Consider the following 27,339-nt stretch of genomic DNA (forward strand, 5'->3'; position numbering starts at 1 on the left):
TGTTCTGTATTATGAAATTACTTTGTTTTACTCCCTGATCCAGCTGAAGATCATTAACCCACACTATTATCTAAGTCATACATCATTTGAGTGTATTACCTCATATAGCAAAAAAGCGACTTCCCTCGGTTATACACTCCAACTAAGAAATCATTTTTTCTGGATGTTGCTGACAAGTAGAGCTGTTTTCATTAGAAAGCAGATGGTTCACTATTTCGAGTCTGTTTTACCTTCACATTTGCTCCAGCTCAGAGTTCTTTGCTGCCAGTCACCTCATTGTTTGCCTCTCGCAACATCCACATCCTGTATTCCAGTCCTATCTATAAAATGTGCTGAACATTCAAGTACTTTGCCTTCCCCCAAGACCTCTTCTTCGAATGCCTCATGTACTCTGCACCCTCACTTGTTGTAAGTCAATCTTCAAAAAGCAATGAAAGTGAATCTAATCATCTGAACAGTAGCTTAAGCTCCCACAGATTTGCAGGTGTCTTAGTTGAGAGTGCCAAAGATGCAATTTACACATTCAGATTAGAGGTTGGGCCTGAAGTCACATCACTGGTGAATTTGCCTCAGTAGAGCTTTAGGGCAGAATCTGGCCTTCTATCATTTCTTGCAGTTTGCAGTTACAGCGTTTATGACATTGATATTTTCATCCTCCAAGTCTACATAATGCATGTTCTGCTTGGGCTGCCCTGATACCATGGGTGCCTGGTAGGTGTCAATAAGTAGTATTCTGCAATGAAAATGTGTGCATGATAGAGTAGATAGCAAGGGTCACTCTGTCCTGAAGACAAGCATTACTTATGTTATTATATTCAGAGTTAGCAACATGTGAATGTCATCTTATGGTAGAGCTGGGAGAGATGCGGGCCTGGTTGTCTCAACAATGTCAATCCAAAGGTAAACTCTCACCTGAGATTTCTGAATATTGTGCTTCTGTGAACTATGGTTCCCCTCTCCCCCTCCATCTTTAAATTCATGTATTTGGATATTTCTTGTGTAACTAGTTATGTCAGCTACATAGGTATAAAAGCACTGTTGGTTTCTGGAATACATAGAAATATATTTCCTAAAAATCAGTTTCTGTGTGGTGTTCAGTTCATATAGGAAGCAGGTAAGAAATCTAGCCTGTTCAGTAACAATGAAAAAATACAGGAGTGAAGATATTGCCACACATCTCCCTCAAGGAGCTCATAAATTCAGAGGCTTGTGTTAAAAGAGATGGTGTGCATTCTCCTAGGGCTCCAAACAGGGACCAAAAGCGATAGAGTTTTTCTGGCATGATATCTGCACATACGAGTCACTGTCCGTGGCAGAAGGAAGGAAAGGCAAGGTGGGAGTTAGGATTCTTTTAGACTTTGTTTTGCATATCATGTTTCCAGATGCTGATAAGTGGATTAATTTTTTTATAATGCTGCATTCTTTATGCTATCTGTTTTGTGGGACCATAGTAAGTGCAGTTTAAAAGAAATATCCCAATAATCCAGTGTCTTATTGATACTGTGTGATTTTATCACTTGAAAAAAAAACCAATCATCCCTTCTCACTAGCTTTATACACGTTTTTTTCTACAGAGGAAATACAAGATAAAAAGATTTTTTTTTTTAAGAATGCTTTGGGAAATTCATATTTGTTATGTTAACAGTAAAGCAAAAACATGTAGTGCTCTTGATAGTCTGAGGAGACTTGTTTTCATTCTCTTGGGATTTGCAAACAACAGAAATTACCTGCCTCTATTTGCTTTCCACAGGCATGTGGGAGAATGGCTAATTCAAAATTCTGTGTAGAAATGCTAGGCTATTCTAATGAGTTGCCATAGGTTCTAGTTTAAAATCCTTTATAAAAATTCTAGCATAAACATCCAGTTAACCCCTATAGATTGTTTTGAGTCAAAATGAAGACTGGCTAGTCCCTGAAAATATTTCTTCATATTTTTAGAATAAAAAAGAATAACTGGTATTTTGAAATAGTTGCACTTCAAGTAGCAGAAGTAACACCTGTTAAGTTTCAGACTGGTTTTGGTTATCTCTAAGCATTTGCCTTGAGAAGTAGACTGTCATTCTAGTTAAGTGAGGAGACTGAATGCTCTCATTGCTTAAATAGGAAGCCACTTATTAAAGATTAAATCCTAAGAGGTAAACCATCATTACATAACTTCAGTTCTTGATAGAATATATGTTTGGCTTTTGATCAGTAGCAATATATTCAGACCTGCTTTGTGTAGTTTTCTCTGATTTCTGCCATGTCGATCACAAATTCCATTTTTCTTATAGCTTCAGGAAGTCAGGGTTGGGTGGGTGGTGTCACTGATTTTTTTTTTTCCCACATACTTCCTAACTCATGTCAAATTTACCATTTTTTATTACCTTCTTACCTTCTTACATACTTGCCTTGTGTAAAGATATTCTCTTCTTTATTCACATTGAAAACTAATGTAGATCTTGGCAGGAATAAGGGTACAGTGTTGGGATGCGTATTTGATTTTGTTAATTTTAAGGACAACCTGTTCACCGATCTTAAATTGCATCATAGGTGGGATGTGATTTAAAACAATGATCCTAAATAAACAATTACTTTTTTTTCTCATACAGTTTTCACTGTAATTATAGGAAGTATAAAGGCCTGTAATTAACATGCTTACAAAATTCAAAGAAAAAATAGTAGATTTGCATTGGTTCTAAATATCGTCATCTAGATGAACACCAAGGACAATGTTTAGTTATAGATTAATAATCCATGGTACAAAGAGTTCTGAACAAATTGGGGGAAAACATAAAGCTACAATATTAAGCAAAGCCAAGGCTGAAGGTCAGACTGCAGTTACTAACCATGCTCAGTTTTATTATTTTTAGTGATGACACAACATTTAAACTATTGAACTTGGCACCACAAACAGCCATGCATATTGTACAGAGTGAAGAAGTATGCAGTTGGCTGGGGTTGATTTTTACATTTCTGTTTATAAAGTCCATGAACTCTGCTCTGTTCTCAGTCAAATGTAGCCTCAGCATCCAACCTGAATAAACCTCACAGCCGTAATCCAGCTGCAAATAAGACAGGGCAAAAAGAGTAGGTGCAGGTGCTGCTGCTTACACATCATGAGCCAGAAACTGAAAAAAGGTAAAGCATAAAGACAGATTATCTTCTGCAGAAGGTGCTGGGTGCAGCTGTCACTGGGGCTTTGGAAGTAATGCCTTTACACAGTGAAGTCTGTGTTGCAGAACTTTAAACTCCACTTGTTCATGTGGACAAGGTTGCCAAAGTGATGAGAGAAGAGCAGACTGCAGTCTTCTGGAGGGGCTGGGTTAGCCCACACTGAAGTATATGCAGCTCCAGCTACTGTGCCAGAGATTGCCAAATTGTCCAGTTTAAAGTTAGCCTGGGCATGTCTATACAATCTGGAGTGTAGCCCAATCCATAAACAGCCTCACAGGCCATTGCTCTGTAGACAGCACAGGCCCTGTTTTTGCATGGTTGTAGAGGTGAATGCTGTGAATAGCATTCATTGCCGTGTCCAAAAGGAGATTTCTGTGCCACTACCAAGTTCCCCAGGGCAGCTTGCCAGCTATGACGGTGACTGTTGAATGGAGTTACCCTGAGCTTCTGTAGATAGCATAATCTACTTCTCAAGCTATCGGTTTATCACAGGTGTTTTCTTGTAGTTGGTAACTGTCATCTTCTGACAGTGATGCCCAAGTGATTTAAGAATTTACCTCCAGTAAACTGAGAGAAAAGATGATGCACTTTTTGGTTTGTGCCTTTGAGTGCTCCACAGAATGTGATTTAGCATTGATGTCACTCAAGCCAATTTTTTTCCGCTCAAGAAAGTATTTTGCAACTATAAAATTCTGTAGTTGAAAGTAATTATCAAAACAGAAAAAGGATATAACAACAACAAAAAAGTAGTACTGTGAACTGTTGGTATGAAACTTTGTTTTTAGTATAAATGTTAGTGGTTTTGCTTTAACCATTATGAGCTTAAAGTACACAAAACTTCCATCAATTTTTCTAGCCTAGGTTTTGTCCCTACCTGAATGCTAACAGTGTAATCACATAACATCATAAAGTATCAAACCCTGGTAAAATAATTCCAAGCATAACAAATCAGAAGCCACGTGAAATTATAGCATAAGATCTTGACAAGTTAGAAGAGTTAAGTACACAGGTGCCATTCTAGGATTTGTGTGTCAGACTGTATAGAGAGTGCACAGACAATCCTGATGTTCATATAAAACGCATGCAGAAATTTCACCTGTTATTCTATGGGAATAAGTTATGTACGCTCTTCAAAATGATAACAAAACCAGTTAGAAAATGTAAACTATTAAAACAACATATGATACTGGGCAATAGCAATTTATTTATAAAAATGTCATTTGCATTTATGAACACTGTTCAACTTCCATGCATGTTTTGCTGTTTTCAAATAACAAATTGACCTTTTCAATTCATAATGAGGTATGAAATAAATGAGAGAGTACTGAAGGTGAGTAATTCATTAATCATAAGCAAAACAGGGCCAAAATCAAGGACACAGGAGGACAAACTGTAAAAGTAATAGGTTGCGTAATCATTGTATTTAATATTAACTACATTATGTTTTTTATGTGAGTTCTGAGAAGTTGGTTTTTTATGTTTACATGAAACTAGTCCAAGGAAATTTTATTTCTCAATATTATTCTGTCCTAGTGGTTGCCCTCTTTTTAACAAAGTAGAAGACATTAATTCTAGCTTGTCACATGATTATGAAGATTTAATAGAGAGACTTAGCAGGAACCTTTAAGCCTACTGAAATTTTTGATTTAGGATATTCCACTTTTGACTAGAATGTACTGAATCATATAGCTGCATCCCCTTCTTGTTTGTCATGGCAGATCTCCCATTAAGGACATAAATTCACCTGGAGTTGGTTGTTTTGGCCAAAATAAATCGTTATTCATATTCAGCTGTCAGAGAAAGACAGACCAAGAACTATTATTTGAACGATTCTGGACCTTTATCCTTCAAGAGTTCAATCCACATTGATTACACGATGTGCAACAAGGTTGTTCACAATTTACAGGTGACAGTGTTTAAATGGTTGGGATAGCTCAAATGGATATTATAATAATAATATTTTCCCCCATGTCAGATTTCAACTGAACACATGAGAACAAAGTAGGTTGGAGGAAGATGAGTTGGACTGGTGACACAGCCAGGAGTCAACTCATTTCAAAATCGCTAAACAGATGCATCTGCCTGTTCCATACAGATTTGTTCTCTCATTTGGGCGGAGCTGTTATCGATGCTACTGTTACTGGTTATTTCAGAATTTGCTGGACCGAGGAGAAAAATAGAGGACAAAAGTGCAGAATGAGAACTATGCACATAACTTACAGGAAGGTACCATTGTGTTTTGCAGCCCCCAATGTGATACTCATTCACACCCTTGTCAGCTTCCTGTGTCTGTAACTCTATCTGTGTAGACCAGCAGTGATCAGGATGACTAGCCTTTCTCTGAGCCATGTGCTGAAATGCCAGCATGGCTGACAGCCATGGGCTGCACGCCACCTCCCTGGGGAACACAGGGAGGCTCTGGGCAGATCTCTGCAGGGGTCCCTCTGTTCCTGTACAGCATGTGTCACACTGGGGTCTGTGCAACCCAGCTATGCTGGCCTTGGTGGTCCGTACTAGTTCATCTTTTCTGCAGACAAAAATTGGAGTTACCCAGCAGACCTTGCCTCACCTCAGTCCTGTTAGTGGCCACAGGGGCTGTTTCCATGTGGTGCTCCGTGTCCAGGCACACAGACTTGTCGGAGTGCACTGAAACAAGGCTGCAGGTGCACTGATGTGCCCTGGGATCTTGTCCTTCTATGAACTCTGAGGGTAGCCTATGTTTGCACCAGAGTCTGGAAGAAGTGTTCCTGGATCCTCCAGTCAAATGAATTCATGCTGTAGTCCTGATATATGAGCTGCACTTGAACTGCTTATTAGTCCCATGTGGTTGTCTTCACTGTCATACACAAAGTCTCTGTGATTTGCACCCTTTAGTATGGTACAGCCCACTCCATGAAATGCTGTAGCCCATGTTAGAAAGGCTCTAACATCCATGGGTCAGAGCTGTACTGCATGCTTTGTGACTTGGGATCTGCCTCAGAGCAGTCTTTGCTCACACTCTTTCTTAGCTATAATTAATGCGTGTTGTTTTGGTGCGTAGCGATGTCTGAATAAACATTTGCCTACATTTAGGCTATGAAACAGGCATTAATAGGCCAGTGTTTAATATTTAGATGGAAATAATGATTTCTCAATATTTCCATTTCCAAACAATCTTTGCAACTTGAAGCCAAGGTCTCTTGGCAATTCTGTATTCAGAGGAAAAAAAATGTATCTGTTGATTAAAGGTACATACTCTATCTCCTTCATATGTTTTCCATAACCCTTGATAAAGAAAGTATCTTAATTTTTAAAACTCCCATTTAACCAATTTCCTACCTTCTCTACTCCAACCTTTCTACATTTTATAAATTATATTGGTGTTAGATTCACACAGTGCTTAAGGTGTTTCTTCCTTATAGGAGAAACTATATATAAGCTGCAAGGTGTTAAAACCAATAATTGTTAGTGATGTTTTTCTTTCTAAAGAAATATAAAGGACATGATGTTCAGTGACTAGATCTAAATGAGATTTTAGTACTGGATGGTTCTAGAGAGAAAAAAAAAAGTCACAAAATCTTGTTATGAGTTGAACGGTATACTATTAAGACTGAGGAATTTGCCCAGGTCTATTAAAAATCATACATTCCACTCAGGCCTCTGTAAGTGGGGAGATCCCCATAACATATTTACCTTCATTTTAGATGCAGGTGGTTTAAATGTGGTGCTCTGGCTTAGATTCCAGAGCAAATAGGTTACCTATAATATTATCATTCCTAGCAATAGATTGCCAAGCACTGCCTTTCTCAGGCAATATGGTTAAAGGGTTCACCCTGTCGCCAGTGGTCCTCTGCTTGACTGCTTTTCCCAAGCTCCAAATGAATCTTTAACTCCTCACTTTTAAATTAGGATGAAATACCATGGAGAAGAAAGGGAACATAAATACTTCCAAATCCAAGCAAACAGGATTTCTCACTCTTCCCTCTCCTAAACAAGATGCTTACAATTATGAAGCCCATGAAGTCTTCTCTGTGCTGGACGAATTATTTCTAAATTTTTTGAACCCATTTGTAACCTTCCAGCAGAATATATTTTTTTCCAAGTAATCATCTAATGTTGCAGAGTCTTCAACTCATTACCAGAAACATTTTACTATGGGGCCGAGAAGTCTGTCACAGTAGAAAATTTGGAAAAAAATCAGGCCCATATCAGAATATTTTGGCTTTTATAGGTACCCCTGCCCTGCTCTTTGCACAGTGTCTTGCACAAATAAACTCTCTGAATCTGAGCAGGCTTCCTCTGTACCTCCCAGAATCCAGCTTTGCAAAGCTTCTGTTGTTCTGCTTTCAGAGACTGTTCTGGCAGCAGAGATAGATGGTAACTTTATATCCAAAAGTTAAAAGGTGAAAAAGAGTTTGGCTTATGGGGGGACTTGGGCTTGTTTAAGTCTTTAGCATATTTGAAACTGCTGTTAAAATATCTACAAATGTATTCATGAAACGTATCAAAGTTGAAGGAATGCATTTTAAGCTAATGCCCTCTCCTAGGTTAATGATTAATACTGTGAGAACTCAGCTTGGTATTTATTGTATCATGACACAAGTAAATTGAATTCCAAGCAAGTCATTATCTATTTTTTTTTTTTTAAGTATGCAATGCTAAATGATTAACTTCTTTGGTAGAAGGACAGTAAAAACACGGGGCAGGCAGTACCCATTGAGAGCCTTTGTTCAGACTCCTTTGTCCACGCTATGTGGTATATAAGGGTCATAGTTCTTATAGAAGAAGGCTTTGTGTTTCCAATGCAAAATCTAAATCATTAAATACATTTTACAAAAAAAATACATTTCTATTTTCATCATTGTATTTTAAAAAAAAATCCTTGCATTCTACATCTATTCCTCATTCATTGTCATAGTAAACTGCACCTTCTGTTACCTACATGTATACAATGCTGTTTATTTCCTGTGGGGATGAATTTTTAAAGCATTTTAAACAGAGAAGGACTGGAAGTTCTCCATATCCTAAGTGCTCAGGAACTTCAAGATCAGTTTTGCCTCACACTGAGGCTTATCAGATAGTTTTGTGTTCATTTATTTGAGTTTTATGCATGTGCAGTTTTTAATTTTGTTCTGCTCCTTCTATTTGTCATGTATTGAACAAGCATTTCTTTAAAAATTGAAAGAGAGTTTTATTATGTGATAAAAAATTAAGTCATTCCATCATAAATAGTAACTATTGAATACTTCTCCCATGGAAAATAGATGGAGTTATAAAACTGTATAGGTAAAGTAGAGCTCAGTAGAGAGAGAGATTAAGTAAAGCTTGTTTTAAAATTTGGGAAATTTGTTTTCAGTGTTTCTGACTTAAACTACTGACAAAGGCCTTGGAAAAACAGCCTAATTGTTCATTTGAGCTTTAGGACAATGCTAACACAAACACAGAAAAAAATTTACTGTTTCTTGATATTTAAAAAAGACAAAAAGGCAAATAGAGCATATGCTGTAAAAGCATGTATTAGGAGAAAAGATTACTTGAAAATTTGGCCATTGTTGAATGTTCTTGAAATTCTAATTTGTATCAATAAGCATGGCTCATTCAAAATCAGTTTTCAACGGGCCAATAAAAGGCACTTTACTCATCTATTTTCCTGTGAGATTTCAGTTTGATCACAAGCATGTCAGCACTGTACCTATTCCAAAATCAAAATTTTCAACCTTCTTAATTCTGTGGGAAGGGTGTTCTACTTCACTAGAAAAATAGTTATTTTTCTTGAAATATAAATATTACCTTTCAGGAAAGATACTGCCTGGAAAATTCTGCCTGAAATGTGAATGCTTCAGAAAGTTACAAACACCTAAAATTTTTAGAATTTAGATTAGAATAAAAATACTTGGACAATATTAACTATCCCATTGTTAAAACCTGCATTGTTAAAACCTGACTTCCCTGACTGCAAAGACTTTAAGGTTCCAGTTGTGTTTTGCAGTTCCCAGTTTTTTCATGGTAAGCTAGACGCTGTTTAGAGCCTCAAAGGTGTTTCACCTAATTTTCCTTATATCACCAGATAGTACATGGCCAAGTTATTTAGATACAAATAAGCCTCGAGAATATCATCAAATCCATTCTAATTTCATTCATGCCTTGGAGATAATAATTTAAAGAGCTAGTCACTGCTTGCAATTAAGCATGGAGAAAATAGATCCATCCCATAATTTATGTCTGCAAAGGTTGGTCTGGATTTGTAATTAATGTTTGCTCCTTTTAATGAAATACTCCAAAGGTCTGCACTTCTGTCATTCATGGAGGTAATTTTTCAATTGATTAGTAAAATAATACTTGAAAAGTAAATGCACCTGCTTTAGCACAGAAATGTCTTAGTCAAGTAGAGACAATGATTGGAGTGCTAAAAAAATATCATTTCAATACAGTAGAGACTGGAGTTTTACTCCTCCAGAATCAGAACTCCCACTAAAGAGAAAAAAGGAAAAGGTAATTAAACCTCCAATAACTTCTTCAGCATGCTTTCATGCAGTTTAATTCCTGGGTGGTCTTCAGCATAGCTGAATACTTTTAGGAACACATGCCTGAACTATGCATTTGTACAAGTGAAATATCTCTGGAAAGCACATGTTACAGCAAGACATAATTTTTATATTTGTGTACCTTAGTATTTTTGGACAGCATGAACAAATCATTTAATATTGGGAATTTATTTTGATTTTAGTTAAACATTCAAAATCTGACAGCTCATTTGGATTAAATTCTTATTTCCTTTTCAGAATCAAACCTTTTCAAGCCTGCAAAATTGCAAGACTTGAGAGTTGGGGTCCTGCAACTGCTGGTTTAAAATGGCTTGTAATGTCCTTTCTACAAAACAACCACTAGCAAACCAAATGAAATAAAATAACAAGCCACCTCTGTCTGCTTTCAGGGAATTGGTAAGGATTTTGTTTGAATTAATCACTCCAGAAAGGATGTTTGATGAATTCTTCTGTTTTGTTAATTTAATCATTTTGACACAAAGGATTACTATTGCTGTACTACAGAGACCTCACATTCTGTAGTAGTGAACTTTCTGGGAATTGACTGTAAGTCAGACTAGACAGAATGCAGAGTAGAAGCCACAATCTGTGCTAGATTTCTTGAGGACCACAAACATTGTAGTCCAAGAGGTTTTGAACCTCCTGTCAGCTGGAACAAGGATTTTGCTTTCAGGGAAAGGAGCAAGAGAAGTGAATAAATGGGGTGAAAGCAGCCCTTATCCAGTGCTCAGCCTAGTGGAGCAGAGTAATCCAGACACTGGAGCAAGGGGATGTGTGTCATCTGATAAAGGAGGGCAGTGATAGGTTAATGGTTGGACTCGATGATCTTAAGGGTCTTTTCCAACCTTAACGATTCTATGATTCTATGAAGTATGTCTCATACTTCCTCTGGCCAATATAATCACTAGATAAAAGAGATAGCTTTGCATCATGTTTGGCAGAGAACTTGCCAACAAATTCTCCAGCCACAGTTTTAAAAATTGAGCTCTGCTCAGTTATGGAAAAGGCATAGTCCCCTGTTTCTGAAAATATCTCATACTATGGCTTCCACATGGCTGAGTCTCTTTTGCTGCTGAAAAGAACTTGATTTAAAGGCTTGTTTCTTTCCTCAGTGTTGCCTCACTGATGTGCTTTAGGCAGCAATGTTTGGATCTTTGCTGACACTGGTTGGGTCAGCGGGCAGCTGCTGTGAATCACTTCTGAGGCACTCAGTTCTCCCTGTGCACTGAGAGGGGGCCCAGGTTGGACCACGTATGACACATACTCTGGGTGGGCAGCATCATTTAACACCTCACTATAGGACTGCTTCCCAATCACAACCCTCTGAGAATGCCCGCTTGGCATTTTCCTGTCCAGAAAGGAAAACATGCGGGTAGTGGTCCCTGCATAGCTGTAGCAGAGAAGCCTTCAGGACTTAGATCTTCTTCCAGATCTTAGAAGAGGAAAGAGAAATGGTTGGAAGTGGCGTGTGGGTTAGAAGTGCTGTTGTGCTAAGCCTAGGGGTGGGCCACAGGAGTGACGGCAGGACACACAGTCAGCATGTGGATGTTGTTTTGATACTGTGCATGTTGAGCATCACTACGTTGTCTTGCCCATCAGAACATTTCACATTAAGGATAAAAGTTTATAGTTTTAACACTACAGTTTTAAGTGTTTGAATCTTTAAAAATCCAGACCCTGAACTTAGTATAACTCCCATTCAAGTCAATGGATGCTGAGTCAGACTTTAATTCTTTTTGCACACTAGAGACTCAAAAGGTGAAAATTCTGGCACCACTGATGTTTTGCCATTGACCTCATAGGGTCAGGATTTCATGCTAAAAGCCATAAAATGACACTGACATTTCATCACTGCTATCTTGGGTCAGATTCATAACAGTGACCCAGGAGAGAAAAACCTGCATAGTCTATTACTACTGTGCATCTGCCCAGCACTGTCACACCACCTTCTGCCTTGTTTAAAGCAAGGTAATAATCTATAATTTTGAGCGGCCTTTATTTTAGCCAGAATGAAGAAGAATGGAAAAATCATAGAATCATAGAATCGTTAAGGTTGGAAAAGACCCTTAAGATCATCGAGTCCAACCGTTAACCTAGCACTGCCAAGTCCACCACTAAACCATGTCCTCAAGCACCACGTCTACCCGTCTTTCAAATACCTCCAGGGATGGAGACTCAATCACTTCCCTGGGCAGCCTGGTCCAATGCCTGACTACCCTTTCGGTGAAGAAGTTTTTCCTAATATCCAACCTAAACTTCCCCTGGCACAGCTTGAGGCCGTTTCCTCTCATCCTATCACTTGTTACTAGGGAGAAGAGACCGACCCCCACCTCTCTACAACCTCCTTTCAGGTAGTTGTAGAGAGCAATAAGGTCTCCCCTCAGCCTCTTCTTCTCCAGACTAAACAACCTCAGCTCCCTCAGCTGCTCCTCATAAGACTTGTGCTCTAGACCCTTCACCAGCTTCGTTGCCCTTCTCTGGACACGCTCTAGTACCTTGATGTCCTGGGATTCATTTTTCAATCACCTTATTTAAACCCTGTAAGTAAATTCTTGATTATTTTAAATGAATATAATTGGAAAATTCTCTTTTGGAAATGAAATTTGTTGTTGCTTTGGTTTTTTTTTCAGTACCGATTCTAAAAAGGCTTTGTATTAAAACTGGAAGGCGAAATTCAGATTTATAGCTGCTTGTAAATTAAGTGCTTATGATTAACAATGAGAACTATGAAGAGTTTATATCTAATTCCTTGATGATCCTTAATGAAATATTTAAAGACCAGGTGGAAAGATAATCTTGGTTAATAAAAGGAAATAATGGGATGGACCAATTTCTATAATGTAAGAGTACATGCAATATGCGATAGATGCTACATACCGTCAGCACTTAGATACAATAAACTGATAAAATACAAAAATATTCGCTGCCCCCTATTAAGTTGTTTTCAAGATTGCAAATGCAAAATATTGGCTATGTATTCGAGATGGTAAAAATAATAGATTCCCAATTCATGGACATAAGCGTACTGAAAAGTAAGATTTAAAAATTGTGCAGGAAATAATATTATATATAATGTGGCAGCTGTTACCTTAGTAACAGATTTTTGATGCTGTAGAAGATTCTGAATCAAAATCTCTTGCCAGTTAGAATGAAAAAAATCTGAAATAACTTTATTGAATTCAGTGGAGTTCCTTGAATTTGCTGAAATAGATAAGCTTTACCATTGCCGTTCTCTGTGTATTTCTCTAAAAACACAGAGATGAAACAAATGAAAATCATATTCACAGAAATAGAGGATCACTGAAAAAGAAAAAACATTTTCATCTTATTAAAGAAGAAATTAAGCTTAGCAAAAATTAAGTAAATTCTAATTGTATGAGGCTTTGCCTCAGATATCTTTGTTGAACCACTGGTGTGGCAATTTCTCTGCAATTTCTAGATAAGCAAATACATAGAAAATTTGTCATCTCTCTCCTTTCTGCTGGCCCCTGTTAAACTTTGCCCTACATTGCAACTTCTACATGTTTTTGACTTTGCAAACAGAATTATCTTATCCATCACATGATAATGAGTTATATCATGGATTCTGACAGCTTTTTTGGTTATAAGCATTTTCCTTTTGTACTGCCCACAACTGACAGCGAATAATAGTAAAAACATATACACAAATTTGTTAGCTGGGATCTCATGATAACTAGTTGATAAGAAAAGAAATTAATGCTTTTGGTAAAGCCTATCAAGGACAAATTGTACAGGAAATTTCTCCCAGCTGCTGCTTGTTACACACTGGGCCAACTGAGTCGATGTAATACTCTGGAAGCAGGTGTGAAACCCTGGGAAAGAACTGTGAAAACATGAACCTGTAAGAGAAACTATCCAACAGTGAAGGCAATCACAGCAGAGTTAAAGGAGTGCTATTAAATAATGAGCAGTAATAGGTGACTGTCTGCTCTAAGTTGCCCTATAAAGCATCTGTTACCTGCTGCAGGCTACAGGATTAATTCTGAAACATGTAATTTAGCAAAAGATCAAGACTTCAGTTTAGTCAGCCTTCAGCAGCAAATAAATTGGTGGAAAATGCTTTGGCATAGGTTGTTGCATTACTTTGTGGACAGTCACTCTGTCCAGTGCTTTGTATTATAATTCTATTTCTTCCTTTCGGTAAAGCTTGGCACCCTGTATTTCTCAACACAACTTATTTTATTAATTGAAACTTTTTGGGGTTTTAATTGATTTTTTTATGTCTATTTCTTGTTTCTAGGCTCATCTTGAAATACACGTATTTTTGAACACCACACTTTTCATAGGTAAACAATTCTGTCTGTGAACTGTGTGGTCAGGTGAGTAACTTCTTGTCCTTGTTGTTCGAAGTCTGCATCCTTACTTTTAAATTTGTCGATTTTGCTCATTATATTTGTAAAAGAATCAGATTTTTAAAAATATATTGTATGTAGAGGGGGAAGGGAATACAGAATCACACTCTTCTGCTTGGTATATGTTAAACAGGCAATTGTTTGCCCACAAGGCCTTTAACTTCTGCAACTGCTAATTGTACTTATCCATGCATGCAGTTACCCAATTTACACTGCAGCTATGCTAGTTAAGGCACTCAGCTCCTTGTGTAATTTTAACACATATTTGCAAAGCTACAAAGCTTTGAAGAGCAGCCTCCATGCTGCATCTTCTGCGTGGCTAATATTGGAAAGCAAATCACCTGCTACCACTATTAGTATTAGTAACATTTAACTGAGAACAATGCATAGATTAAGGTAAGGGTAGAGACTTTGGAAGTGTAAGCAGAAGGTGTCACATGAGACAGAACTGTTATTCTGGAAAAGGCTGTGTTCCAAATAGAATGAACCAAATATTTTGCAGAGCTACGACAGGCAGGTATCACTGGGAAGCTACACAAGATGCATGGGACAAACCGTATCAAATTCTCAGTTCTGATCATAGGCATTGTAATAGCTTTTCTATGTACAAATGTTCAATTATTATAATGCCTATTAAGTTGTTTTTATAACTTTTGTCCTAGTGATAGACTTGGTACCCTACTGGAATCAATGGTTTTGCATGTATTTACGTACAGGCATAGCTTGAACTGGAATTGATCTGCTTATTAAAGCAGTAGATATTTACATCTGGAAGTGAAAAAAGCCTGCTTGTGAGTTTTGTGCAAACTGTTTTTCCTTCATTAAGACGACTGTTTGTTGAATAGCTGCAGAACTTGAGACATTGGGGTACTTACATTGCTTAACTTTGTTTCTCTGACCTCCTTCTGAAGGAGTCTACAGAGACTAATTTAGAAACCTCCCTTATATTCCTAGAGGAAGGTAGTGTGAACATTCCTGTTTGTGTCAAACTACACTCTGAGTGCATATATTGACTTTACTGGAATAGCTTGGGCTTTCCACCACTCAGTGAGACCTTGGTGTCCTATGAGTTTTATGCAGTTGAACATCCAAGTCAGGAGTGGTATAATATTTCCAAGGAATGTGCATTTAAAGACTGGTTAAATAATAAGATTTTATCTATTTGTTTCCCTGCTAATATTAATGAAAGCACATATTTATATGCTGAGCCCTTTCAAATTGATTTCCTGGACTTCTCTAGGGATGTAAGGATAGTGTACAATGCATAGTTTTTCCTTGTATTATGTATGAATACACTGGTATAATCTAGTAGCAACTCCCTTTGTGCACAAATTTTTAAGCTCTTGAAGTCAGTTTAGTTGCACTAAACTTTGAGATAAGAATCAAGCCCCATTTATCTTTATTGGGAAGTTTTTCTTACAATACGAAACATGTTTCCTTCCAGAATACCGTGTAAATTTTTCTAAAAGAGGTGCTTTGCAAATAAGCTATTATGGTACTAAAGAAAACATTGATTAGTTTTAAATGGCAGTAACAATTCAAGTGTATGTAAAGACAAGTGCATTTGCTTTTGAGGTTAAGCCTCTAAATTTAATAATTGAAGGAAAAAATAAAATAAGATGCAATAGAAGAAGCTTCTGTGAAATGCATTATGCAATTACGACTGCCATAACTACAATTGCCTTACCAGATCATATTATGTTTTCCACTCAGACTGTTTTTTACTTTTTTTTACTTTGTTATTACTTTGTTATTTGGAAATATATACTTTCTGTAAAAGGTTGTATGCTCTGTGTGTTGATTCAGGAAATCTGAAAACTCAAGACACCATTCAAGTGAATATGGTATCCAGCTGAAGCAACCTGTTTATTTTTAGTCTTGTCAACATTGTTTTTACATATGAAAACTCTGGTTTTAGGGGATTTCTTTCCCAGTTCCCTCAATTAAATCATGTTACATTTTGCTTAATATACACAAGACCAGAATTATTAGAAAACAGATTTTGGCTGTGTATTGTGCAGCTTAACTTTAAACAGATTCTTGACACCTTTCTTACCTGGTGAATTGCATAAGTCATTAACTGTCTAGATCACAGCCTGACTGTACTATTCACACAACCCGTGTGGTGGAAGGAAGCTGTATGATGTAAAAAAACCTCAGACTGCACAACCTGAAGCAACAGCAGGTTTATACCCTGTCAACAGAATGAGGGTTTGATTCCTCTGAAGTTGCAGAAGACTTTGGACAGCGACAGGAATCTTCACTTAGTGTGAATACCCTAAGCCATTCTTCTTCTTGTCTGTAATGCTATTCCAGATCTGGGAGTACTTTTGGGGAAAACATGATGTATGAGGAAGAGCAGAAAGAGTGGGGCTGGAATGAAATTCTGATGACTGTGTTTATGTAGTCAAATTTGTTGCCAAAGGGAATACTATAACCTGTTCTCCATCACATAAAATAGGCCAAGAAGTAGGACTTAAATTATAGTAGCAAAGATTCAGATTAGACTTTAAAAAAAAAAAAAAACCAACCAAACCAACTTTTGTAATAGTAAGATAATAAAGAACTGAAATATATTGCCTGGGAAATCTTGAAGTCTCTGTCGTTGGAGACCTGCAGGAGCAGGTTAAACAACAGCTGTCTGGAATTACACAAATACACTTTTCCCAACTCCCAGCATTTCTTCTTCCATTATCCAAAAAAAACTTCTGTGTCACCAATCAGAGCTTGGATTCTAGAGTTTGGCCCATGTTGGTTTGGCTTTATCCAGCTTCATGAGTGGCCAGCAGTTACATGATTTATATAATGTGTAACTCTGTGAAAATATAAAGGCCACACTGGCAGATAGTAAACCATATGTTATATTTCAAATCATGTATTTATGGATAAATTTCTGGCGTTTTGTTCAGTTTCCTTTTTGCGTATGTAAATATATTATTTTTGCATGACTTGTGCATACTTTGTTCTTTGGTTACATGTTTAAAATGCTGTCAAACAAAAGATAGAAATAATATTTTGTGTGAAATATTACTCTTTTTTTACATTTATATCCCTACTTAATCCTTGTAGCTCATGGAATTTCTTGCAAGCATTAAGGTAAAAGCAAGTATTCAGAAAAGCTGTGAAATCCGAAAAGGTAGCAAGCTTCCAAACTGACTTAGGGAGGTCAAGCCATATCAAATAAGCAGGGGAAAAACAGAAATGGCATATAGAAAGCAAGGAGGATGGTGTGGCATGCTGGGGTGGCATTGTTTGCTGAATGAAGTGGATGGCAGGTGTAGACAAGCAGGAAAACGGAAGATATGTGAAGAACTGTAAAGTATAGGGAGGAGCAGTGAATTGTGACCCAAATCAGGATCCTAAGGACTGGAATTCCATTTTGCATCTTGAAAATGGAGGAAGCAACAAATTTTGGACTTAGCCTGGATGACAGAGAAAGTAGGAATGTTAACCAAGAAGTTGTACTGGATTAGGCCCAAAACTGTAATGAGGAGAGGTGGTGGGAAGATGTTTGGCTAACAAAACAGTTTGTCTGTTAGTGGAAACTACAGTCTAATCCAAAGTTCAGGTAGTGTGATGCAGTTCCAATAAGCATATTTTAATTGTGATTGAGCTAAGGTTCCCTCATATGAAAAAAGTGTTATGGTTAAAGTATAAAAGTGAAGTATAAGTTTTAAGAGTAACTTTCTACAAAGAAGATTTCTGAAGAAGTCCTTGTTGTTCCTTATTAAAAATGTGGGGCATGGGTTAGAAAAGAGAGTGATACCGTTTGATACAGCCATTTAGTTAGCATGGGTCTTGGTTGCTCAAATCATGGCTATAACTCCTCTGTGTGTTGCTGCTTTTCATATTTCATATCAAATTATCTAAGGCCACACAATCTATTTTCTATAGATGCCAGTATGTGCATACAGACATGTACACGCTCATTTGCAGTGATTTCTGATCTAGCATAGTTGTGTAAAGACCTCCAGCTCAATAGCATTAAAGATGATAAATGAATATATAAATCTAAGGGGAAAGTACCAAAGTTAATTGTGAACTTTTTTGCATAGAATAACCATGGTTTCCAACATTTTACAAAGAGGTCCCTTCTCAGCTTAATGCGTGCTGATAAAGATCAGTTCTATACATTTCCCTCTCATCTCGCCACCCCATATCTGCAGTTTTTCCTTATTATGTCTATTCCCCTTAAAATCCAATTTTCTAGTTATACTAGTATTTATTAAAAGCTTGACTGTAAGGTCTTTGTTTACCCAAAGATCTATTTTTATCATAACTGTTTATAATGGTTAAACCTCAACAACTTAAACACTTTACACAAAATAATGTATTTTCAATAAATTGAAATATTAACCAATCATATGTAATGGTTCAGTTCTAGCAAATGGATTGCTAGAAATCCTTAGGGTTTCATATAAATTGAAAACTGTATTGACTGACCAGGCTGCACTCGAATTACATTGCATTTGGATCAAAAAGCATAGAAAAAGTTCTCATTATAGTTCCCTGACATTAATTTGAGCATTTTTATATGTGTGTCCTATTAAGTACTTTAAGTGCTTTTTGATAATTGTGCTTTGTAGTTTTTACAGCACTTCAGCCTATTCCCAGTTCAATTTCCTCTTTTATCCGATGTTTGAAATATTGATTTCTGACAGATAAAAGCAAACCTTATAATCTCAGCAGCATGCAATAAGTGAGTAAGACGGGGCTACAGAATGCATCAGGGAATGGTCATATTTGAAACCGTCTTTGTTTTATTACATTTCGTCAACAGAATTTACTTACCGCTTGCTGATATTTATGTAAAAGCAGGACTCCTGATAGTCCAGTGATATTACCAGTTCCTGGTATACTTTTGCATTTAGTAAGATAAAAGAAGAAACTCCCTTGGTGGTTGATGATTGCAGCTGCTTAAACTGCTGTCAGCTGGCTTGAAGTAACTGTGATTTATCTTCTTCAGATTGTACAGCGTCGTGTCCGTTGAACTTCCAGAGTTTGCATTAAAAACTGACAGTACATCAGAGTACCAGAAGCTTCTCATATTGTGACTCTGAAGGTAAAAGCAAGAGACATTATGCTTGTTTTGTGTTTGGGAACACTGTCCAAGCCCTCTGCAAAGCTCTTGTGACATGAAATAGATCTTAAAGAAATGGATTAGAATTTTGAACAGGGACTAAATACAATGAAAAGATGCTAAGGAGTATAGACTTGATGCTTTGTCTTACATATCTTCATGATGTCTCTTCTGCAATTTCTAGAAACTAGAAAGCAAACTGAAGAATTCAGTCCAATCCAATTTCTAGTGGAGTAGTTAATGGTATGTTAGGAATTCAGTTTGCCTGTATCTCCTTTTCATTATCCAGTGTAAGCCCTTTTGTGTCTCACAAGTAACATTGCATTAAACATCTCTACTCAGCTCCATTAGCACCCGCAGTAAAAAACCAGAATATATAATCTACAGGGAATTAGCTGCTTCATTTCGGGCAGTATTTCCTCTGAAGTTGTGAAAATCAAGATCAGAATACTGTTTTAGAAGGTGAGAAAAGTTCCTCAGGTTACACAGTAGCTTTGGCAATCAATAGTAAAACTATCAATGTGAGAACACAACAGTCTCCATCCTCAAGACCAGATCAGGACGAAACTGAGTATCTTTCTCTTGAGGCATACGTTTTCAAGAGGGATCAACGTACCTGAGAACACAGGCAGGCAAAATAAAGGAAAGGGGGAAATGTTTTTTAATAATTTAGACATTTCTAAGATGAACACTGAGATTTTATTTAATCCCAGATTAGCCATTGCTAATTCAGCCACATTTTTTTCTCAATCCTGGAAATACTTAAAACAACCATCTTGCATCTAGGCCTTCACACACTTGCGTATAGAATAGTTTTCCTACAAAGGGCATTTAAAAATGTTATATTAGTGAGTTTTGGTTGTTATGGACTGGAACTCCGCCAGCCACTTAGCAGTTAAAGGTTTAATCTCCCAGCAATTAAAGTTTTCATTACTGAGCAATTAGCACTTAAAGTTTTAAGTGATAAGCACTTAACTGCATTCTGGGAATGCTGGGTTGGTGATAGCAAAGCTGGGTAGGGTTCTGAGGAATGGCAAGCCTGGAAAAAGTTATTTGGTTAAGGCTGTCAGGGAGAAAGGAGCTTCTGAGCTCTACAAACCTTGATCATAGCTTATAGAATAAAGGCTGATGGAGCCGAGCTTGCTCAGTAGTAGAATGTGCTAGAGATGGAGCCTGAAGGGAACAAGAGAAAACAGTGGAGTAATTAGGAAGGCTTGGTAGCTTAGAAGTTGAGTTTAATACGAAGTCAGAGCTAGAGGTCTAAACTCAAGGATCAAGGTGCATGGCCCAGTCAGTCCTAGCTCCATCCAGACTCGGCTGCTGACATCGAGGCATGCCATGATATTTACATGCCACATACTGCAAACATAGGCAGAAAGCGCTATTGCTGGCAGAAAATTAGGACTGGCTGGAGTTAAGCTTTGCAGAGAGGTTTCTCCAGTGATGATGTGAGAATTGGGAAGTCTGAACCAGCAAGACTACAGAACTGAAATAATTAAAGATTTGCCAATAAGAAAAAAGACAGGGAAACTGTTGGTTTAATTACATTTAACAGCAAATATGTCATTGAATATTCAAGTAAAAGTCTATCAGCCCCAAATATAGCAAAATAATGTGTTTTTTTATGTTTTGGAATCCAACTTTACCATGCTGGCTGCAGCCAACCAATTTTCTGTGTTCCAGCAGACCAACACAGAAATATACATACATATGCAGGTTACATTCCTATACATTCTACATATGCAGGTAAAGCATCAACACAAAGATTCTGCAGTGGGTGATATAACTGTAGACGATCTCCATTAGAATTTCAAAGGAGCTATTTAACATGTTTCATATTGGATTGGTTATTTACAGTTCACTACTTAAAAAGAAAAAGCATTGGAAAAGGTTTATCTTCTAATAAATCAAGACCATTGTGACGTCAAGTCCCAAAGCCTAAAGGTATAAAGGCAGTTGCAGAAGCTGGCTCTTATAAAATATTATGTATACTATATTATATTGGATAGCTGAATGGCAAGTGCTTCTATGAAGAATCAGAAACAATTAGAAATGGAAAAGTACAATGTGGAAAAAATAGGACTGATGATTTTTGGTTCAGGTTCTTGTGGGAATCAAGCCAGGAAACAAGCCATTGTATATACCATCTGACATTTTCTAATGGCCTGTTTGAATCTGACCTTGTTATATAATGCTGTATGCATGCACACTCCAGTACTATAGCTGATAGAATTATCCTAATATTTTTATCTGTGAAATTTCATCTTAAATCTCAGTGTTTCAACCTATAGCACTGGACACACCAAACTAATGCTGTTAAACCTACAAGCTCTGGAACAGCTTCAGAAGACCAAAGTATAATATCCCTAACTTTGTATATAGGAAGGATTGTGTTGGCCTCAATGGAATTACCACTTACTCAAACACCTACTCAGTTGCTTTGCTTGATGGGGAACAATGTCTTCATGTAAACCAAAGAAAATTAAAGAGAGATAAATCATCAAGCAAGCTCAGAGTAAGTTCAGGTGCAGAAGTGCCTGTGACTTAAGTGGACAGGTAGGTAGCTATGCGGATAACTATTTGACCTAGAATATCTGTAAAGGAAATCTGCCTCCATTTTCCAGGACTCTTTAAAAAATAAAATTGCTTCCAATAGTAAACAAGTGTGACAGTGAAATGGTTCACCAGGTTCAGTTTCGGTGCTAAATAAATTTAAAAAACCAAAACCTAAAAAAAGTTTAGTTACAGGCAATGGGATCAAAAGGTTGAAATGCAACAAGTTTTGTTGTTCCCATCTTGTTGTTTCTGTACTGAAATCTTTGAAGCACTGCAGAAAATTTTGGAAGAATGTTTTGGAGAATTTCAGCTAAAATGATTGGAATTTTTCTGTATAATGTATACAGTCAGCCAGTTCAAAAGGCCTAATTTGGGTCTTTTGTGCATATGTTTGAAAGTTGGGCATTATGTACCATTCTTTCACTGCTTACCCATTTATTGACAATTTAAAACTGAATTTCAACACTAATCTGATACCCTACAGTCATTACGTCTTTCAGTACAAGTGCTTATTACATGTTACAACATCGCTAATAACTTGTATCCTCTGTTACAAAGCCAAAAGAAACTACTGCATTTTGTGCCACTCCAAAACATACACAGTTTGTACACTACAGGCGTAAACTAGCATATTTTATCAGTATGTTTTCTATTTTGGCTCACCACTGTAAAGTGTCAGCAAAAAAATTAAATCACCTTAATAGATGACTTCTCTCATCTTCAGCACTCTGTGATTTCTATTTCCATGTACACAGTATAAGAAAACTAAGACATTGTAATGACAGTAAATACTGCTCATAGTAAGTTTACTTGCTCTGGTGATTTCTACTTACCTGAGGAAAATAACTTTAAAATTTTACCTGAGGTTTTTGGAGCATCTTTTTCAATAGAACCCAGTATTTTTTATGGGATTAACCCTCTGGGACTCCAGTAGGATGCTTGAGGAATTAGTGCTCCATGTGTATGTTTGCAAGTATTTTTAATATTTCTTTTTAAAAGTTAGGCAAACTGATAATATTAGAATATGTGTATATCATTGAAAAAAGTAACTCATCTACTTCATGAAAACAGTGTAGATTGAATTCCTTTTTTACCTCAGTCTTTCCACCTTCCTCTTTCTCTTTTATTCTCTTTGATGTCTGCAGCTGTTGTCTGCTAAATAAGGCCAGCAGCTGCCTGCAGTGCTGATGTTTTACCAGCTGCTAAAGGTCTACCATTCACCAGGCAGCCAGTTCTCTCCCCGCACTGTGCTGCAGAGTGCGTGTTTATCAGCTTGGTGGCACACACACAGCCTTCGAGCTGACAATCCAGTCTCGTCACAAACTCTCAACCTGCAAGTACTCAGCAGCTAGTGTGCTCATGTTGATTTCCTTGTTAAACAAAGTGTCCAAAGTGTCAGAAGAATGATATCAAGCACATTACACTACATAACCAAATGACAATATTTCTCATTATTTTAGCTCCTTAATACCATCTTTAGCTGAGTGGGAAAGAACACAGATTGCATGACCCTAGGGAACCTTGTTTCAACATTTATTATTGGAAAAACGTATGGCTTTCAAAAGATAAAATGTATTTCAAATACCAAATCTCTCCCTACGCTGAGCTAAATGCTGCTGTGATGTATGCCTTGTACACTCTATGTTGACAGATGTGAAGTTCAAGTAAGAGCAGAATTTGACCAGCTAAATTTAACATAATAGGATGACGAATATTACAAGGGCAAAGTATTTTCTAAACATTAAATGCTACAGTGTGCCTGAATTCTGTTTTCAGATTTAGTCCTAGATAGTCTGGTTGTAGGGCTATACAGTAACAGACCAGCAAAGGAATATCTATCTTTATTTTGTGGTAGTGACCTCAAGTGTAAGGTACTCAGTAATGTACTGGGAGGGTTTTATGTAAGTTTACCTTAATATTTTAATATTTTAGCCTTTTTTTTTTCTTTTTTCTTTCCTTCCTCCCTCTCTCCCAAATATTTGGAAAGCATTTTTGTCTGAGAGTATATTCAGGAAAATGTTCAAGTTGCTTGGATTATTTGAAGTAATAATAGGAGTTTTAAATTCTACATAACAACACAAGTCAGTTTTCTGCTGAATTCTGGGGAGGTTTTATTGATGTTAATGAAACCTTTTCTTAACAGTGTTTGCAAATGCAGAGCACATTGTTCAACTGGAACATCTGCCAGTGACTGGGACAAAGCTTTATGATAGTGACACACTGTCATGACCTTGTCTTTACTACTCTTACTGTAGAACAATCACAGAAGCAATTGGCACACAAGATCTTGTACACCAAAACTTTTTCAGCTCCATGGAACAAAATAACTTTCTATTTCTTTGCAGAACAGCCACTTGGAGAGGAGCAGATGGGGAATATTCCAGTGATATAGGCTCCTATCAAACTTTTCTCAGTTTCACTAACAGTGGAATTTCCAGCAAAAATGACAGCAAAAGACCTCCTTTGCAACAAAATAAATAGTAGCTCAGTAGTTAGTGCTTATCATGTTGAAATCTGAGGTATTCGATTAGGTAACAGATTTTTCAGAAAGGTTGCGGGGTTTTAGCTCCCAGTTAGCACTGGTTAACAGAGTACGTTCCCAGATGATGCATCCTTCATTCATAACTTTTGGGTTCATCTTCCCCTCCATGTCGTTTGTGGAAAAGCAAAATTCAATGGATATTTTCATCCCATATTTTGTAAAAGGTCTGAAAAGGAGCATCAAGATAGATATGCCCAAACTCAACAGTTCTTGGGTGGTCCAGGCAGTCAGCTGGGATACGAGCAATGCAGACTTTCAGCATATTTTACCAGAGCAAGAAATTGAACTTTGGTTTCTTCCATTACCAGCTGAACAAGCAAATTATTGGGATGTTGGATCCTCTGAGTAGTTAGGAAGGTCATTCCCCATCATCTCTTCCAAAGATTCCATTCTCATTTAAATAAAAACTTTGATTTTCCAAAAGTCTTTTCTGTCAAGCTCTAATTATCAATCTGAAAATAATACGTAGTATACAGCCAAAAAATTCTCCTCTATAATAATCAGTACATCACTGTAACCCTGCACTACTGACAGGGCTCTGTTAGGGGCACACCTGCCTCAGCTGTGCATCCAAGAGGCTAAATTTCAAATTTAGTACCATAATTTCACAAAAGCAAGTACCACAATTTCAGTGGTGTTTGACCATTTATCTAAAGGGTCAATGTGGCTTTTAAATTGTTCCCTTGCAGCAAACCTTGCTGATGCAGGATTTGGGGAGATATTTTACTGAAAGGGACTGTTTTTTAAAGAGTTAGACTGGGGTTTTTTGTATGTATGTGAAAGATAAATTTCATGTTTAGTAGAGCTCTTATTACGAAGGAGAGAAACAAACCAGCTACAACTTCCTTGAGTTAAACCAAATCTTTCTGGAAGATTGCGAAAGTTGACTGAAGGAGACCATCCACATTTCCCTTTTCCCAGTGGTGGCATTAGTTCAGTCTGTATGACCTCACTGCCAGGTTCCCACAGATCTACTTTCTGACTTGGTTTCTTTCCTGACAGCTGCCCTATCCCCTCTCCATCTTTGTCCAGTGACTCTTCTGTTGCCCTTTATGTCCAGCCCTAGAGTCATAATCTCTTGGGAAATTGTTTTGAGGGCTAATTTAGCTAAAAGTAGTTGGGTCTTTATTTATATATTTTGTTGTAGATAAGTATGGGGTTTTTTTGCTTTATCAGTCTTTTCAGAGGTGAATGGATACTGGTCTAGCATCACACTAGTGATCATTTACCATCAGGCTTCCTAGCTGTCCTGTGGACCTACAAAAGTCTGTTTATGCAACTCAAGTCAGTCAGAAATGTATTGCCTGAACCGCTGTTTGTCAAAGAAGGCAAAGAAGATCATTGTCAAAATCAAAAGGCTTCACAAAATCGGTTACTTTCCCTAGAGCATTTTCTTTATAGGGGAGAAATGGAAGAAAATAACTACTTTTTTCAATATATGCAGGATAAATGTTTTGATTTTTCCTTCCTACATTACTTCTTTTCAGAATTTGGTTATCTGTGTTTACTTAACTACAGTGGAATTGATTCCCTACCAGTACTGGCAGGAAAGTAGTAAAGAGAGCCTGGGAGCTGTGCCCCTGGGAACACCTGGGAGCTGTGCACCTCGTTACCTTAATGAGGGAGAGCTGTGAAGTAAGAAAGCAGGAATTTGACTCGAAGAAGGTGCCATTTTTGAGTCTGGTCAGAAAGAAAATGTTGCTGACTGTGTGCAGCTCAGGGCCCAAGAGCAGTGGGGACATGGAGAGATGTGCCTGAGGAGAGGTCAGCTGGCTGTAAGTGAGGGGGGCTGCACTGGGGGGGGCTGGGAGGGCTGCGGGGGCTGCACCCACCTGACCCACAGACCTTGCAGTACGGGGTGGCCCACTGAGACCACTGCTGGCTGGCACCAGGTGCATTCTCAACCTTCAGATTAAAGCATAAAGAGTTTATCTTTTTGTTAAAAGAAAGAATTCTGGGGTAAAGGAAACACTGCCTAGGATTAGAAAAGTGTGAAATTTGTGTTGCGTGTTCATAATGAAATGAAAACCTCTGCCTACACAACCCTTCAGGGGGAATCTCTTAGGCAGTGCAGAGTGTCATCTTAATTTTATCCTCTTGATCCATTGTCGTGCTTTAACCCCAGCCGGCAACTAAGCCCCACACAGCCGCTCGCTCGCTCCTGGTGGGATGGGGGAGAGAACTGGAAGAGTAAAAGCGAGAAAACTCATGGGTTGAGATAAAGACAGCTTAACAGGGAAAGCAAAAGCCGCGCACACAAGCAAAGCAATACAAGGAATTCATTCACTGCTTCCCATCCGCAGGCAGGTGTTCAGCCATCTCCAGGAAAGCAAGGCTCCATCACATGTAACGGTTACTTAGGAAGACAAACACCATCACTCCCATCATCCCTGCCCCCCCTTCCTTCTTCTTCCCCCAGCTTTATATGCTGAGCATGATGTCATATGGTATGGAATATCCCTTTGGCCAGTCTGGGTCAGCTGTCCTGGCTGTGCCCCCTCCCAGCTTCTTGTGCACCTGGCAGAGCATGGGAAGCTGAAAAGTCCTGGACTAGTATAAACACTACTCAGCAACAACTAAAACATCAGTGTGTTATCAACATTATTCTCATCCTAAATCCAAACCACAGCACTATACCAGCTACTAAGAAGAAATTTTACTTTATCCCAGCTGAAACCAGGACATTCATGCAGAAAGTACCTATATACTAAAAAGAAGTCATGTTCTTCTTCTAAAGGGATATTTTATGTAGGGATCGTGCTGCCCAGGGTGCAAAGAGGGCTTGGTAGAACATTGCCGAGAACTGCATATTCAGGATCTCCGGGTTTAGGAAAGTGCAAAGAGATTGAATAGGAAATGTTTGAGGTTTTTTTTCCACTGTCTTTACATATTGCTTACTATGTAAATGCCACCTTCTGTTGTGAGGAAGGACACACTGTGGTTTCACCCCTGACTGCATGGGCACTGTGCGTCCAGTGGGATAACCTGTAAGAGCAATCCTGGTTTTGCCATTGACTTCTGGCATGGAGCCTTTACTTGTGCAAGTGTCTTCCCTTTCCTAATCCTTCTTATTTCTTTACAGTGAACTAACTAAAGCACTGTTTACAG

The 27,339-nt window shown here is 37.8% G+C and overlaps 1 long non-coding RNA gene across 2 annotated transcripts in view; it reads left to right on the forward strand.

Annotated features, from left to right (window-relative positions):
- LOC148051015 (uncharacterized) overlaps positions 1–27,339 on the forward strand; it is a 238,173-nt gene that overhangs the window by 136,216 nt on the left and 74,618 nt on the right. For both annotated transcript variants that reach the window (XR_015700448.1, XR_015700449.1), the window contains exons 5-7: positions 9,918–10,076; positions 13,942–14,020; positions 19,020–19,115. This is a non-coding gene — a long non-coding RNA (uncharacterized LOC148051015). The remainder of the gene's footprint in view (positions 1–9,917; positions 10,077–13,941; positions 14,021–19,019; positions 19,116–27,339) is intronic.

This window comes from Nipponia nippon, unplaced genomic scaffold (assembly GCF_047370975.1).
Source record: "Nipponia nippon isolate SJK-2023a ecotype South Korea unplaced genomic scaffold, ASM4737097v1 scaffold_7, whole genome shotgun sequence".
Lineage (NCBI taxonomy): Eukaryota > Metazoa > Chordata > Aves > Pelecaniformes > Threskiornithidae > Nipponia > Nipponia nippon.